The 18,387-nt window shown below is 35.1% G+C and overlaps 1 protein-coding gene and 1 non-coding gene across 2 annotated transcripts in view; both read right to left on the bottom strand.

Moving 5' to 3' along the window:
* LOC105389162 overlaps positions 1 to 18,387 on the bottom strand; it is a 60,121-nt gene that overhangs the window by 39,902 nt on the left and 1,832 nt on the right. Inside the window, exon 2 of the mRNA XM_048631266.1 lies at positions 8,866 to 8,912. The gene's annotated coding sequence lies outside the window, so the exon portion shown is untranslated. The remainder of the gene's footprint in view (positions 1 to 8,865; positions 8,913 to 18,387) is intronic.
* On the bottom strand, positions 9,587 to 9,659 carry Trnam-cau. Its single transcript has one exon. It is a non-coding gene; the product is annotated as a tRNA-Met (tRNA).

Raw genomic sequence — 18,387 nt, 5'->3', positions numbered from 1 at the left:
TATTTACCATTTATCGTTTTAGGAAAATCAATGTATATGTGCGCCGTGAAGGCTTGAGTCGATTTGGTTGCTCGCGAGTGTAGTTTAGCTTAGCAAGTTTTATGGTTAAGTCAAGAGAGTCGGAGATTAGTTTTTGAAAAGTGAAGAATCATGTAAAACTCAAGCGCGTATAAAGTTGTAGTACAAACACTTTCGCTCTTTAATATTTTAACTCAAATCTCAGAAAGTGATATAACACGTATGTGCGTGAACGTCGAATTTAAAGGAATGTGAAAACAAATGACATCGGCATATTATTTACTTTTCGTGACATACAGATGTAATAGACGAGCTTTATCTTATGCATTTAGAGACAGTACGTGATAGATAAATAGATAATCATTAATGTTTTAATATTTAATCTTTAAAATCTAATTCAGTAACTATCACAAGCCACTGCGTTCCGATGAAAGATAAAGACTTCAAACGTGAAAATAATTTTATAGATAACATATGAGAAATAGACATGACAAATGACCTCTCAGTTGAAAGAAAGTGTGCAGCGGCAGCGCTAATTACAAAACAATATCAGGCTAATTATGATTAATGAAACCGTAATTGGTTATTTCAAGTTTCTTTTTCCATCGCACATACACGACCTTTTCAACTCCCTTTCAAGGCGAAATTAAACAAATTGATTCCGACATGTAAGTAATTATTTTGACATGCGTTCTGTACATCCATCTCGAAACGAAACCAACCATCATAAACAGAAGTAGGCATGCCAGTAGTGTGGAAGCTTCAAGCATAACATAAGACCGTACTATTCTACCAAACCCGCGATGAAGCAATTTTGTAAAGCCGCAATTTTGGTATTGAAGGTCAGACGGTTTTTTCAATAATCATAAACATTGATAGATAAAGATCAAACACAACATTTCCTTTTTAAAATGTGTATAACGTCAAGGAGACATCATGATTTAATTTACAAATGTAAAATAATCGTATAAAAATGAAGTAAGTACCGCTACACTAACAAACATGACAAGATTATCTAGCGTAGATGATTTTGCGTCTATTGACAAAAACATGAAATAAAATCATCATAAAAGTAAAACCCTCAACTAAGTACTAAACGAAGTTGACTCACAAGAGTCCCATCACTCACTACCCCACGTTCCACTCCACCAAACGAGGCATCTATCTCATCAGACTCGCGTGAATTTCGCAACGTTGCGTTTACATTGCCGTTATTATGCGGCGGATAATTGTGGGGTCCCCACTCACGCGCCGATCGATGACACGTTTCCCATGATCCCACTGCTGATTGCGGTTGCGGTAAAGATAGACACTTTTATTGGGAATTGATGAAATTCTGCGATTGAGGTGTTGCGTGTTCTTTGCGTGAATTGGATGGAATGGTCGCTAAGAAATAATGTGAGGGAGATATTAAATGAGAACAGCGATCGTACCACCACCGACATACTTGATCAGAAAATAATAATCGATAAACAGCGTCGCTAGCCTGTCAAACATCTGCCATATCCATACAAGTTATGTCAGATATTATGTCAGATGTTTGACGCTGCTTAAGGATTGTTTATGGCTAATATTCGGTGGTGGTAACCCTATAGAAATAAAACAACGACTGAACTAAGTACAAGGACACAATAACACAAACAAAACGATTCAATCGTGTGCTGACAATTAACAAAATTATAGACATCTTGAAACAAATAATGGCGAACGCACACACCGCGATATCAAGCACGGATTAGAAACAAAGATGGTATTCGGAGATCATTAAAACCTACGGCGGCGTCGCTTAAAAGGTCTGCTGATAATTTGAATAAACTTGCATACTTAGTTGAAGTAATATTACGTTGGTTGGTAGTTGTGAAACCCTTATTTACGTGGGTAGGAGTTCAAGTATTATAGAATGACTGAATTGTAGGTATACAGAAAGATTAAAGTAAAGAAAGAGTAAAGTAAAAAATACACTAGGGAAACGGAATGGGATGGGATAAGTATAAGCTTAGCCCATTTATGTTTTGGTATTTTTTTTAAATATTGTTTTCTTAATTCAGTAAGTATTTAAAAAAGATCCCCTCATAATATATATGTGTTTGTTAATAAATAAATAAATATGTACCTACTTCGCCGGGGGACACCCTGTATCTAGCTTCGTCTGAACTGCGGACTAGTTTGAGAATCGCTGATCAAGTTCGCTTTATGACTGCGAAATGTCAGCATTGATTGACATGTTTCTTTTTTAGTTATACAATTATTTTTTAGCACCGGTAGATAATTACTTTTATTTTTATCAAGTACTTGTTTATTAATTTATATCATAATATGTAATGATGTATAACATGCCGGTTTTTTTCAATTAACTGAAGATTACGTAGGCTATGATTATTTTTATAAATTAGCACTACCCGATCATAGATGGCGCTAAAACAAATAAAAATTGTTAAGCGCCAGAAATGAACTAAGTTCGAAAGCCACGCCGCGCCCGAAGTAGGACGTACGTGAGAATATTTTCCGTACAAAATTGAACGGCAAATATTTGCAGTTACATAAACTTTATGTTCTATACAATACGAGCACATTTTGTGTACCTTTAGTTTTCTTAAATAGGTACACTGTTTGATTGATAGATGTTTTTGCGATTGATTGGAAAGGTAGCGATGAAAGTGATCTACTTGCCGTTAGTGCAAGTACTGCATGTTTTATGTAAAACTGAACTCTGAATTGTAGGATAAGATTTAGTCTCTTTAATAGGTATCGTGTATTGGTATGTGCTGCAAAGTATTTTTGTAACTGCCTGTGTTGTTCAATTTAAATATACCGGTGGTTATTTTTACGTATTTTACTTACTTATTGCATGTATTGTATTATGAAGAATATCTCAACCAATTTAAGTAAGCCTTTTTTTAAAATACCTAAATAGAGATGATATCATAGAAGTCCATCATCTTAAAAAAACATCCAATTGCAAATTAGCGTTCTTCTAATTTAGCACACATCATTTGCCACCACAGAAAAAAAAACAACATAGGTAGGTAGGTATTCGCAAAAACTTTTGACATTCACCTCACAGCATCACCTGTGCCGCTTCGACCATCACATCATTATCCAAACAATGGCCTTCCTCAGCTAATTGGTTCTAAAACAGACCACATCTCAGTCCTACCTCCTACCAATCTAAGCCAACCTTATGGTCTTTAACATCCATACCTACGGAACGTTTTTCTTTGGCTCTCAAAAACACTTCGCTTAGATCGTATTTGGATTGATATTTGATAGCGTTGTAAGTAAATATAGGGTTCTAAGCTGGTACAGATTGTAGTCGCCTCGCATTGTCTTGGTGGTTCATTTGATACAGATCTCAGTACTCGGTGCTATTGTGTAGTGAAAGTTGACAATGTCGAATACAATGGCCTGAAGGTCCGAAGAAATATTGTTATGGCTTGTTGCAACGAAAGTGACAAGTTCATTTTCATGTTTTTGTCGCCGGCCATGTATCATTGTTGGTGCTTAAGCCAGTCCTATATACTTAACTTGACTATGAGCTGAGTTATAAACTTTACTGGCTTGTTTGTTTAATGCCAGGCTATAACTATAAACTATTTTGATACGTAATTTATCTGCCTGATAGTCTGGATAATAGTTTTCGCGTCACGTAGATTCTTACAATTATTCATAATTCACTAACTTCTATGCAAATAGATCTAAAATAACAGTTTATACTCGTACCAACATAAGTATTTGTAGGTACAGAAAATGTAGTATGATTACTTACAAGTACACCGATGTAAAGAATAATTACGTCTCATTTGTACGCGGTGTAAATGACAACTCCACAGTCGTAAGACCTCAAGGGTCACAAAAAGGAAAGTGACAGAAGGTACTTCACGATCGTCATTCTCGTGGGTGAGCCGGCCCACGCACAATTCTTTCATTCTTTCTATGCTAATGGAGGACTTGTGTGACATTTTTCAAGTATTTATACAAAACCTGTGTGGTCTTCGCAAATCTCAAATAGAAGAAAGCTGAGGCGTGGGTGTTTTATTTGGTATGAATGACATTTAGTATGATCGTGTTGTATCCAGGAAAACACTTGTAAGTATGGCAGTTGCCTTAGCATGATAAAACACTACTAATAACCAGAATCTTCCAACAGTAATGACCCAATACTTAGCAAATAGCATGCGTGACCCGCCATAATACCTCACTTATCCCGTACGTTACTGCAAATAATGACAATACTTATAATTCCATTGCCGTCACACTTAATCAAGACCCAATTATCGGGTACGAACGGTAATTTTTCCAGTTTCTTTCAAGTCCACCCGCTGTGCCGGCGGCGGTGTGTGGACCTTTTTTAGCGAAATGAGTTTTCACCACACTCCATGTAGGCCGTGTATTAAACCACACGTAATATTGATGAAGGAGATAATGTTAATATGTTTTCGTATGCGAATCCAGTTTTCTAGACCTATTAGCAGTTGGGCAATAGTCTGACAGGTGTGCCTTACACCTGTTTTGGTCCATACATGATCCGTATGTAGCTAGTGTATTAAATCTGGTATATTATAAAGAATGAAAACATTGAGCAAGGAACTACTAGACTAAAAATAATTATGTATATCTGCAGCTATCAGCATGATAGCTGTATTACAGTAAATTAAGGGTTATATTGTATTATAAGCCATAATAACACTTTCTCGTAACTAATTAGGAGGAGAAAAAGAACGCTACTCGCACTTCTATTGCGTAAAATTATCTTAGTAGAGCTGGTAAAGCGGTGTCGTAATTTTATAACTCTTTGTTTAGTTTTAACGGAAGTTTTAGGTTAGTGGTTATATTAGATAGCACATGTAAAATCCATGAAATATGATTTGAAGATAACAATTTACAAGAACTGCGGGACATACGTATCTGCTAAAGCCAAAGGAGTGTCAACAACATTCTTTCCTCATCCAGTTATAATAATACCTACCAGTGAGACCTACACCTATGCACGGTATATTTGATGACAATATTCGAGAATTTTTGAACCTGCATATTTACCTAGCAAGCTAGCAACTCAAAATGCCAATACTGGCGTCTTATGTTGATAGTGTTACATTAAACAAATTTGGCGCAACTTGTATGGATCTAACATACGTTTGACAGGCGAGCAATGCTGCTTAAGCATGATTTATTGCTAATATCTCGGAGGTACGGTAGCAGCGAAGTGCATAACATTGCAGCAAGTATTTATGAATTACGAGCGGCGGTTGACGAGCGCCGACCTTGGCACCGAATTCAACAACTATTCGGCGTAGGAGCTCCTCTCATTGTACAATTAACGAGACCGCCCACTTACGCCACCCGATTGTATTTTATTGTAATTTCACAGCCAACGTGAGATAATACGCGAGCTTCGAGCGCCTCTGTGACACAATGCAAGAAAGCGCGGCAACCTACAACCTTCGGCCTGTTTTTGTAATTCGTGTAAACTAGGAACTCTGTATCTTCTACTAGATTAGTCTAGTCGCATTAAAAATTAACAATTCATAAATAAGTACAGTGCGACAAACTTATCTGTTCCGGTGAGAGCGAACTAAATTGATCCATATCTCATTATTTACTAATGAATTATATATTCATATGGATTACATATTGGTTTATTAAAACCACAAGAGCGTATTACCACTACTGGCAAACTTAAAATCTTATAGAATGAAGAAATATTAGACATTTACGTGAGCTGTCACTGGAACAAATACGTTTGTGGCACTGTAGCATCGCTTATCTGTCAAACATCTATCAGATTTATACATAAAATAATGTCAGTTTTGACAGATAAGGAATGCTTCTCATGGGTTGTTAATATGCGGTGGTACGGTAGCTGTAAGTAGTAGATTTGTCTGGGGGCTTTACACTTTATTTGCGTATCTGGTCTTTTATTGGATTAAATTATAAAATTCAACTACAATAGCTGGAGCCAATGCGACACACTATTGCATAAGCCACTTAAGCTTTTTTTATGTAAGCCCTAAGTAGCATCTAAGCAAAATTTTCTAAAACATTCAAATTTGCACAATTTGAATGACTAACGGAAAGTGAAATTGCCTAAATTGCGAAGATTGGCTCTCTCTTGGGCAACAAGACGTGTAGGAATGTCTCTATTAATTGTTAAAATGTTTGTTATTGTATTTTCATTCATATTGTATGGGTTTATGGTTATAAATATAAACGACTACTATACAGAATGTTGAAAAAAGATCGAATGAGTTTCGGCTTACCATATCCTTTTTCTAAAACCCTGTGTTTATCATTTTTGAGTGTCAGACGAAAAGTTTACGTTTCATTTTTTAAACCGGTTTGTAAGGAGTGCTACTATTCGCAACTATCCATACAGATGGACCTATGTTTACGAGAATCTATGTTTACATTTGATATTGTGGATAGACTGCAAACAGCGCCAACAGGCTGTAAAACTTTATGGTGAGCAATTTTGCATAATGCACCCGATCATGAGTGGTTTCCATAATCAATTTTATATACAAGCCTGCATCGATGACATCATCATTATTACTTAGCGGCAAGCACAGAGCAGACAGGAATAGCAAATGATAAAAAGATGATGATAAATGAAAGATAGGTTTACAATATTATGCTAATCAGTTTCGTCGGCTATGGATACAAGTAAATTAGGTACAATAGGTTACAAAAAAACACAAAAACATTTTCATGAAATGGGTAGTATCTATATTTATATTTGAATCGCTCTTAAGTTACACCAAAACTTCAAACATTTAAAATAAAATTATTTTGTTTTGACCGGAATATCAGCAATATCAGTGTCGTTCATATTTTTTATTTATTTAAAAGATCTTTCATCACCGCTACAAAAACGCGGGATTTTTATAATACCTCCATTATTCAATACCATTTACAACCCTTAGAAAGGTGCGGAACTGTTAGCGGACTCCTAAAATTGGTATTCAATAGCCGTTTTAAACTTCGTGATTCGACACAACCGGATACAATGACTAAGAACTGTCACTATAGTGACACCACCTGCCTTTCATAGTAGATTGTATCATTCGGGTACCGTATTGTACGTTTTACCATTCATTTTTTATAATAACTCGGTTCCTTACTCACGTATAAATATTATGTGTTATAATATGACCATCAGTGTTAGATTGTATATTGTATTGATTAAATTGTGGTACTTACCTATATATATTTTTTAAAATCATTTCTTTGCAGTGAATATTGTGCAATGAAGAATTGAATAAATGTTGGTCCCTTAATAACATGTTATACAAACAGTAGCCACCAAACAATCCAACACGTCAAAATATAGAATAATCATGTCTTCATTAGACTCTTTGATTGAAGCACAATGTTTTGACCTCAGTGATAGTAATATTACCTTCGCAGTACATTCCCACAGCTAATATTATATGTAAATCTTTGGAACTTGTATCAACCTTCAAACTAGTTAGACGAGTAACTCTACAAGTTACACAATCGAAATAAACGGTCAGTTTGCTGCTAATGTTATTTGAAACAAGAATGTGGTAATGTTGTGGTATATTAATATAGAAATATTTATTAGAAAATATAATAAGTACGTATTTTATGCACACCATAGCTACTTGTTTGTGACAATAAGGCATACTTAAAAACATAAATGCTATCATGTAGCATTGAAAATATATGTATATATGTATAATTAATTCAATGTTAAAATAAGTCAATCAATCACAATCATGTTCACACTTCAATGCATTATGTAAAACATATGTTTTGTTTCAGACTTAAATGTTTGATTAAATAGTTTAACTGACGAATCAATTAAAATAATATTTATGAGTGACTCTAGATCTTATATTGTATTGAACCTTATTATAGTTGATTAATTCAAATAAAGGACGCGAAACAAAGAACCTTTTGCAAGCAAAAGACTGATTATTCCTTGCATAATCTATAATGACATCCAGTTTTTAATACCACACAAGTTTGGTAAGTCAACAATCTGCCCTACTCTCTACTACTCATAAATTTCATAAAGCTTACTGTTGTGTTGGCATTAACAGGTTGAGTGGAGGATCGGTGGCAACTGGCAAGGCGAGCATGGTCTAGTGCAAGATGTTGTCGGCATTGGTGCAGGGATAGTTGTACAACAATACCTGATGCAACACGTAGATAATATAAATTAATGAGTCTAACCGCAGTTAGAACGGTTATTTTTATGCTAATAATTTCCGTTATGATGTGGTTATAAGACGGGTAATTAATTTCTAAGCTGTGAGTGCTGTGACAACATATATGTTATATTTTGAGTGACAGAAAGGTCGTGGGCAGTTTTAATAGGCTAATTTACTTTTCAATATGCTTAATTATTGATAGAAGTTTATAAAAATTCTGTCAGAGCAATGAACCTAACAACGCTTAACTATTTAAATGGTTTAGTTTCCTTCTTTTTTTATAGGTTACGTCGCGTCGAAGCAATCATAATAATTGTAAAACCTGTGATCAATTTTACAGCAAAAACGAACACAAAAAACAGGTAAAAGTAAATAAATACTCAACGCCTTAACTGAAATCATGTCACGAATAATGTATTCAGTAAACGACCTCAGAATGGCCTTACTATATGACACAACACTGAGCTTTACACTCTATGGTCATTGTCTGTCAGTGAATGAGCATTTAGACAGGTAGGTAGGCATGCTAAAAACATTCAACTATTTTTAGAAAATAATAGGCAATTTAACTGTAAATTACCATAATTTTAAGTCTACCGTCACGTGTTTTAGTTTAATGACGTTAAACTGTGCAAAATGTAATAAAATTACATGACAAATAAATTTCACTTACCATCTTTTCATTAAAGCGTGTAACCAAATAGTCCAAAGTTGTGTAATCTGTAAAAAAGAGATATCACATTAAATTAACACCAAGATGGTAATTATGTATTACATATTATAAGGTATTATACTACTAGGTAATAGTAGAGGTAGTAAGTATGTAAAAACTATAATTTCAAGTACTTATGTAGTATACCATACTTTTTCGTAATTAACTATGCTATTGAATAACAGGTGGCGTTATTACCTTTTTCATTGTGCTTTTTTATACATAATTATATCTGCTAACAAAATGAAATGATTGCTACTAAACGAATTTATAAAATGAATTGCTGCTTAGAAGGAATGTGGGTTGATCTAAATAACAACAAATTCATTGTTAGAATATTAATAGTAGGTAGTAGGTATTTATACTATGTATGTATTTGTAAATGTTCACGAATTTCGTAAGACACCGACCTACGCTTATTCGTCACATTAGTAGGAATACTTCGTAGATATATTTGTAGTGTTTTGCATTGCCATTAATTTAAAAGATAAGTAGGTACTTATTCAAAGTTAGTAGCATAATAATTACCGGTCCAGAAAAAGACTGTACTTGAACAAAATTTAAATAAGCTCAAGATAAAATTAAGCTTTCCCTAAATAAAATACAAATAGCACTCATAGGTCTTCGTAGATAAACATAGCTACTAAAGTATCATAATGGGATGAAAAACCACAAAAAGGTATGCCCCGGGTGAGGATCGAACTCACGACCTTAAGATTATGAGACTTACGCGCTGCCTACTGCGCCACCGAGGCCGGTGAGTGATGTTGCGAAATACCTGTATCATTTCCCGGATATAGATCTGATAGTAGGATGACCATACATTTGAATTTTAAAAATATTTTAGTAGCGAAGTCAGTCACCAAAAGAAAGTCTTCTGCTAGTAAAAAAAATGTTAATCCTAGCTCCGACCAAAATAATCTCGCATTATTATCCAATCAACGTAAGTAGGTATCGTGTACATATTTTTAAACTGTATTACAAAACGGGCGCTAAACAATGCGGTGTTTGAGATCGCGGCCACTTTCACTGCGCACGCCGCTGATTAGCGCACATTCCGCGAGAGCTGGGCCACTCTAGCTAGCAAAATCAAAGGTAAGCTGGTAGAAATTGCTTTTTAGCATCAAGTCCGTCTTTGTCCGAAAATGGAAAAAACTGTGTAAAATTTGTTTTTGAGTACAATAAAGAGAATGTACATAAATAAATAAATTAACCTGAACCAATTAAAACCCCGGTATTCAACACTAAAAGTAGCATCACTTTTAATGGCTGAACAGATTTTCTTAAATCGTCTATTCGTTTTATTTTAAGCTAGAGTGCGCCTCCTGGCGGCCGCGAGTGGAATCACTGACGTGTGCTTGAGATTACATTTACAAGCAATACACAGTCATCTACTATACACTGTATGTAGGTAGAGGACGGTAGATATCGAAGGACTGAGGAGGGCCTGTACATTCATGTCGATTCTGAAGGCAGATTTTCTAATTTTAGAGCTGTCAAAACCTTAATTTCTTTAATAAAAATTCAACTCTATGAGTGTTCCCGTAAATGACATTTTTTGCTAGCAGAATTTATAGTTTGACAGCGTTAAAATTAGAATTTCTGCCTTCAGAATAGCTACCATTATCCGTATTAATAAAACCAATATGTGTATTGGTTTAATTAATTAATGACACGATAGATAAAAATACGTTTTTAAATTACTGCTTTCTCCAATCATACAATAATTGAGTACCTACCTACATTTAACAAAACACAATCAGTCACTGTTTCGGCAATCCATACCTACCAAGTTATCAAAATGAAATACACAATCCTCGTTAAAACCGCATTCCAACTGCATTCTGCCCAACAGCCGATAAGATTGCATGGAATTCTACAAATAACTTCAAACAATACAGTTTATAACTTAATCTATGAATAGTGTGCACTTTTAGCCTTCATCAACTCTAGCCACAAGACTTTAACCACCATCAACTACAAATGGGGGCATTGAATTTAATGAGAAAAACGCACATCGCTATTTAAGACACGCATGAAAAAGCCGTACGCATATCTAGGCCAATGAGGTTCCACAAACCACTAATATGGAGCCAGAAATCAAGAGAGCAGTTAATCAGTTTCGCCAAAGAATCCAGATCAGTCAATCCTATTTGGAGTCGCGCTAGCCTTATTTGTATGCCACCAAGTCGGTATGGAAATGCAAATTCCGAAGCCTTAAGCAGTGTTTCTCGACTGTACGCCGCTTGAATTATTTGTGAAACGCCGTATTGCTTTCGACGCTTGCTAAATCTTTTAGGACTCTTATCTGATTGTTTTGTTTGGCGACGAATGCGTGGAAATGGCATTGGGAGTGAATGGAGCAAGCACAGTCTCGCAGTTAATAGTAGGTACATAGTTAGTAAGTACCGGGACCTTTCAATGGGATGTCACATAAGTACTTATATTATTATTATTAGTTGCTAAAGCAGGTAAGATTAACCGAGCTATATGTGAAAGGGGTATCAGAATCCAATGAATTCAAATCAATATGAATGGGCCCTGAAAGCATAATGATTAAATTTTCCATATTGGATGCCAGACCTTAAAATGTTCTTGCAAAACAACTCATAAAAACCACGTGCGTTACATTGTGGCATAGACATCGTGAACCACTAATGGCTGACTGCCAAAAAAGTCCATCAGAAGAACAGACGTGGGTGTCAAACGGCTGTTTAATTAATCTGCTATTTCGGATATACTATGCAGTGGAGCTTGCAAAAACTTAGCTGAAGATGGGGCATCAGTTTTTTGCGCTGGAGTGCTTGGGAACGGAATGAAATGATTACATCACGAGGTGGCTGGCTCACCTTTAACACTTGTGTAGTTGTGTACTCTGGGGCAGATGCAAGATGGTACTTGTATCACTTTCTATCGTTAAGTCTTTACAAAGGCAAATGCACTTACTGGTAAAGATTTTGCAAACATTGCAGATTACCATTCACGGGGATTGAGAGCATCTGAAGTCTCAAGCTCTGCTACTGGGTAAAGTTTAGTTGCCAAACGTAACTATTGGTCAATCGAAATTCTTTAAACGTCTTTTCTAACTCCTTAATCGTCTTACAACATCGTCTTAAGTATTAGTATTCGAAGGCGATCGTCGAGTCCAATCCAAATAGAATACACAAACATTACTTACGGCATATTTGCTAATTGCCATTTTTTGTTCGTACCAGTTTAATTAGATGACGTCCTAGTCAATAACAATGAGTAGTTGACGGATTACTTAATATTTTATAGGTGGAAAAGATATAAGTAAATATGTATAGGTAATTTGATTATAAGAACAAAAAAAAAAAACTCGAATCTTTATCCCTTAACAGTCCAAAATGGTTATGGATCATCCATTGAGTTAAGGACGAAAAACAATTTAAAAATTTGAAGTACCTACTTATTTATGCCCTATTAAGGGTTCAAAATACTAGGTGCACACGATCTAGGATCTACTTACTGACTTCATTCACAGTAAATGAGTACGAACAAGATCGAACAAAGGTACGATGTTTGAATCCTTTACGTGTGAGTTTTTGCAAGTTTTTTTAAGTGTATTCTCGATGTCATCACTTGTTTGGCTACAGGCGGAACGGGCAAGGTCGGCATCGAGGATGGTTTTGTTTGAATTCTTTGAATACTTATAAAGGATTACCAGAACAGATACCTTTGTTTTTTTGCATTTGCTACTCATGGAATTGGAAGAAACATCTCCGAAATATAACCGCGAGGTTTGAAATATGGTAATTTAGTTAGCACTAATATGTTGCTGCCATTAACGAAATGTTAATTACACTTAATAATTATTAATTATAAATAAGTTTAGAGAAGTACTCGTTTCCGGTAAAGGACATACAATATCGTGAGAAAAAAATATTCAAAATCTTTACACTGGTTTTAAATTGTGAAACATTTATGGTATGTAGTTACAAAATCAAGAGATTCATTACAGTTCTAAATGTCCCTCTCAATAAGCTTAATCATCTCGATTTTTTTTCCTTTTAAGAAATAATAACAGATACTCTAATAAATAACATGAATGCCAACCTAAGCAAAACATTACTTTACACGTAGCACATTAAAAAACTTACCCTAGTGCGTTTATAATAGGATTCAAATATGAAAGGACTTGGTCACGGTCAAAGCAGACGACATTGCAACGACCTTAGGAAGACTCAGAAGTCAGGATTTCGGAGCCAGCCCTTCGGTCACGACTCACGATGTAAGAAGGTACATTCTGACCTTTTTATCTTTTTGCGTTTTCCTGTAGGTACACACACAGTTATACGTGGAATCAACTAAGTACTTCTTAACCAACATCATAGAGCTTTGTTATGCTAGCACCAAACTTGACTATTGTATTTGTTGTATTTGCTAAATACCAAACATCTAGGCCATTTTGGCAAAAATTTTGGCGAATATACTTACCACACGTGGCAGTTTTGGCAAATACATAAATACGAATAGCCAAGTGGGGTGGTAGCATTAGATATGCACTCCATAAGCCACCTAAAGATGGAGTGTACCCATATGCTTATAGGTGGCTACGAATAGAAACTCATTGAAATGGTATAGAAACTACATCTGGCTTTCCTTGAATAAGACGAAATGAAACCTATTCATAAAGCTTGATTACAACCTCTTTAACTGCACGATAAAACCACTTCTCAGACAGACCTATAAACGCTTTACATTCACACAACCATCATAAAATTTATAAACGTTCATCACTCATCATTGCAGTAATGTGTTAAACACCATAAATACAACCTTCATTCCTCACATGAATTTAAATAAATAACCTTTTAAAAGCTACGTAATTACAATATTACGGCGATGGGTTAAATTACTGTTGTCTGCCTTAGACCTTGCGTTTACTAAGGTAATGCATGGTTCGAGTACAGTTTTATGCACCATCTAGAATGGTATTGAGGGCAGACATAAGACAATTAGAGTGAGTAAGTAATAAATATTCACACAGGTGTGCATCGGAGTTCGGAGTCACCAGTTACGGAGAATTCTGAGTGATTGCTAAGTTAAATCGATCTTCAGATAAGTTGTACGTAAATATTTTAGAAAACTTAGCTTTTTTATTGTGTTTGCTGAGTATTGACATTATGTTATACTCACAAGAAGAGTTAAATATTATGTATTCATCAGTAGTAACACACAACTTTAAGTATATCTGACTTATATCATAGCCTGGCCATTATATAATACTACTTATGTGAATCTACTTCTGTAATTGTGTATGTAAGAAAGCAGAATAAAGATCTATCTGGTATCAGAGTATCAGTACATACATAAAAAATCCGTTTAAACAAACGAGGGAATCATTAACTGTGACAAGGTTTCAGCACAGTTAGATGCTGTAGGATCTAAGTACCGTGTGTAAGTAGGTGTAAGGTCACTCGTCACATATGGTCAAAGTGTCCTCACCTTCAGTTCAGTGCAAGTCAAAGAGGCTATCAAGTTAACATTGATCTTATTTATTCTCAGCGCGATTTATGTAAAAATAATCAATTAAAAGAGACCCCATTTTAGTTTTTCATAGAGAAATAGATAGAAAAACCTCACTATTTTAGAAAAAATATACATGGTCCAAGTATTGTGGATCCAAAAACTTGATAAGTAATTGAAAAAATATTGTAAAATATCTTTAACTTTCTTTGTTAGGGATACTTTCTTCAAATAAAATCATTCCTTTGTTGCAACTTGCAACACATTGCATTGCATATACCTTCCTATAAAGCTAATAGTACCTATAAAATTTATTTTAGACACAAGCATAATAAGCTAAAGGCCTGTGGCCCTTATTTCAGTTTAGACGTAGGTAAGTATTGCATTAAAAAAACACAATTTAAAGCACAGCATTCCTAAAGAAACTTATAAAGTGTTGCCCAATGAAGAAATGTAGGGTGACCACACCGCGCTCCCCGGCCGGGACTCGGCTAACCTGTTGCTGCCTTGCGTCATGCGCGCATGCTTAGATCAACAATATACGAACTAGATGGTGTGTCAGATAGATAGATAGATAGATAATTCTTTATTGCACACAAACACAGAAATTACAATAGAATATGCACAACATAGACGGTACAAATGGCGGCCTTATTACTAAGAGTAATTTCTTCCAGACTACCTCGGAGGAGAGAAATTATACAAAAGAAAAGGGGATCAGGGGTCAGATACAAAAATGAAGCAAAAACTGTTCGCATTTTGTTTACTGTCAAAGTGTGTTAAGTTCAACCTAATGAGTAACCATTGTGCCAATGAATAAAGTCATCTTTTCACCGAACTAATTCAAAATAAGAGTTCAGTGGTAGAAGTGGGGTGTTATTTGTCGAGACGTTTCGTTTGCACTGACACTCCATCTAGTATGCATTAAAATATTGTTGAGCGCATGCCACGAACTGAGCAGTTGAAAAAAAACTCTGTAAAATTGGTGCAAGCTAAATTGACCGCATTTAGACGAGAGCAGTTTTGCAATCAACCGGGGACTTTTTGCTGTAAAATATTTTATGTTTAGTTATTTTAATGATTGAAATGATTTGGCGCTACATTTACTGATCTATACTGTATAGCTTTTTATACTTAAATTTTGTTTCCAATTGAAAATATTCACTATGCCACTACTATTCCAATCCTGTTTTATTTATGTGTTTTTTTTTCAATACACAATAGCAATACCATTCAACGTGATTGGAATCCACTGGGCACGAGGCCACAATGACATAAATTATCCAATAATACGAGAAATACCATTAAGATGATGTTTACAGCGGACCGGTCACATCTGCTTGTGTTTCGTAAAATTCTTTCACAATAACGTTATATCTCTTCTTGGCTAAAACGTGTTCCTATCAAGTTGGCTTCTAGCTCTAGAGATGGTATTTTTCCGGTTTTTGAGTGGACCTTATGCAATATTCATCATACGAGCTACCCGCTACGTTGCTCAAAAATTCATTGTTAAAAATGGTTTCAAAAATATGTAACATGTAGTATGTGTCTACTTACCGAATATTTATAAATATATATTGTAAGTGCCAAAATGGAAATTAAACACACCGTTTAGAGTACATTATTTGAGAAGGAATTTGTATTCAACAAAAGGCATAATTTTATGTCATAAAACTACGAATTTCGAATTATAAATAAATAAAATAAATAAATATGTGGGGACATCTCACACACGGCCATCCGACCCCAAGCTAGGCAGAACCTGTGTTATGGGTGTCGGACAGCTGATATATTATTATTGAATTATTTATGAATTACCTATTCGCTATTTTGTAGTCGAATCTTGAAGAAATCCCTACCAACAACTTACGGTGTGGCAACTCGCAAAGTCGTCGGATACTAGAATGCAATGATGAGTGCTAAGGTTCAAGATCGCTCATTATGAAAGTATGTAAGAATAACGTTAAATTAAAACATAAAGTTATTCTTGATTAATAAATCTATAGGGTAAATGATATAAATAAAATGCTTATGTACTCAATACCGAAAAGATGGACAATATAAGTAATAGTTCGCTAACAAACTGTGGCAGGTTATTTACGATGTGCACAAGGAATCACGTCACTATTAATAAAAATCAGCAATAATCATCTCTCAAGACAGGATCTATTAAATATATTTGCAGGTATGCAAATGCAGTTTGATTACACTAAACAAGCTTTTTTATCTCTTTGATGGGTGGTATCAAGCTTTATATTGTGGTTTTGTGGTAGATATTTTTTAATAATCGATCTTAATTTTATATTGATTGGCTACGGTACTCATAACATGGATGCATTATAAATGTATTAATAATACTGATCTCATCTAAAAGCTTATCCTTATTACGTACGTCTCAGTCCCTCAACATCATTTATGATGAGACACAATTTATTTCCTCACAATACCACTTATAATTTTCCTAGCAGGTACAAATTAATAAAAAAAAACTTAAAGAGCCGCCATGAGAACAAATGAATGAATGATGGGATTTTTCAAGTATTATATCATAGTCGTTGCGAAGTTTATAAATAAACCACCATCTCCATTCGCCGTGGGCGTGGGTATCTGGAGGGTCACTCTCTCTACATATTATACGACAAAAAACGAAGTTTCGGAGCCACGAATCTATGTCATTGTATTAAATGTGCCGATTGCGCGACCGTTCTCGTTTTTCATCAGTATAGAGTAACCCTCTTGCTATCTCACTACATATCAGGCTGGTATGTCCACTCTTCGTTGCTATTCTTTTAAACCGTTTGTTCGGTGTAATAAATTGTTGCTGTTCTGTGGCGGATATCCTATTGTATTGTGAAGAATAGCTTACGTATGTACTTGAGGCCCTCACTTCACGACTAAGTTTTATTCGTTCTTAAGGACGAGCATGATAATTATGTTTATATGACGATTTTTGTTCAGGTGGATGATTATGATTCGAACTCTGATCGAATTATAATATGTACTTATAACCAGAGATACAACATCAATATCCCTGACTATGGCATGGCTTTTTTGTACAGCACATGTGAGTCAGAGCCATTTTACTGACATAAAACACAACGCAATTATTGTGTTTCTTCATGTCACTGTTCCTATTGATGTTGTTTTGTATTTGTGATGTGTATTTTTTTAGTAAATAAACGATGTGTCTATGTCTATGGCTTACAACCACCGCAGACAATATTATAAGCAGTATTGCCAATGCGGATAAATTAATAAATGAAGTGAAATACACAACAAGACTAAACCGAAAAGCCAGCTGAGATGAACAGAAGGCGTCCTATTTAAAAACGTAGAGTGTAACACAGATTACAGTCATAACAGTGCTACTGTGCGAAATGACCGTAACGTCTAAACAATGGCACCTTTGCACAATACGCAGCGCGTTGCATCTTCAATCATCTTTGTTTTCAACTAGCCGTCTTGCGGCTGCCATGGTATTTAGTATTAGTAAATATTTTAAACTATGTTCAGCAGTGGACGGCCTATGGCTGATATATTATGGATGAAATAATTTAAAAAATGTTTCTATACCTATCCACAGCTACAAGGTTTCACCATCTCTCAAAGAAATGCAGAATAGGATTAACTGCCTTTCAAAGACATAAAATACATGAAAACGCAGCACTTTTATAGCGTAACTAAATAGACTGCAGGTGGGTCAAATTAAACCTCAGTAAATGCCTTCTTAAGAACTGCAAGGCAATAACGTTTACATTTTATAGACACTAGAAATGAAAGACAACAAATAGGCTCTTGACAATAACATTCCCACTTTAAATTCCACTCCACCGGCTAGCATTTAAGAAAGCCTCTCGTTTCTCAGGTTCAGAAACATCGTGCATTGTTCGAAGCACCTAAACCTACCATACATCTTTTTACGCAATAGTAAACATAATTATAACCGCTAGAAACCCCGGAAAGGCATGCCCATGCAAATACACTCGCTTTTCC

This window comes from Plutella xylostella, chromosome 28 (genome assembly GCF_932276165.1).
Source record: "Plutella xylostella chromosome 28, ilPluXylo3.1, whole genome shotgun sequence".
NCBI lineage: Eukaryota > Metazoa > Arthropoda > Insecta > Lepidoptera > Plutellidae > Plutella > Plutella xylostella.
This window is presented reverse-complemented; position numbering and strand designations above follow the sequence as displayed.